The sequence below is a fragment of the Chrysochloris asiatica genome, unplaced genomic scaffold (genome assembly GCF_000296735.1).
Source record: "Chrysochloris asiatica unplaced genomic scaffold, ChrAsi1.0 scaffold00523, whole genome shotgun sequence".
NCBI lineage: Eukaryota > Metazoa > Chordata > Mammalia > Afrosoricida > Chrysochloridae > Chrysochloris > Chrysochloris asiatica.
Window position 1 is genome coordinate 4,299 of NW_006409041.1, and position 555 is coordinate 4,853.

Sequence of the window (555 nt, forward strand, 5' to 3'; positions counted from 1 at the left end):
TAATGCATAGCAAATGTTGTTGGGTCTCATATAAGTGGTGGAGTATTATGTTGTAGCTTGGCTATATGGCCACGATTGCTACTTCTTCTTATGGGACGTAGGGAGGATAAGTTCCCAACTCCAGGAGGGATATGTAGTCAACAAAAACTCTCAGTGTGTGGGTGCGCAGCACCCGGCTGATTTTTATTGGGATCTCAAACCAGGGCAGGGAGACTTGGGGCGGGAGGAAGTTGTATCGCTCTGGCCCTTCTGGGAGATGCCACTTTCCGAACGGGCCAGCCCTGGTCCCGCTTTCTAAACTCTGCAGTCGCAGGAGTGACCCACAGTCCCTGCAGGAAAGAGTCCCAAAATACTCGCTTTTCTTTATTCTTGTTAGCACGGTTTCTCAAAAATGTGAGTCCAGGAGAGTTTATGATAGTTTAAGAGCTGTGGGACTGGTCTATGAATGTTTCCTTTGTGAGATCCTACTGCTAGCTATGAGAGGGCAGGGGACTTAGCTGCAGTGACAGATGGGGGATGATGGGTGACATCAAGAAGCTGCCACAGCCTTTCTTG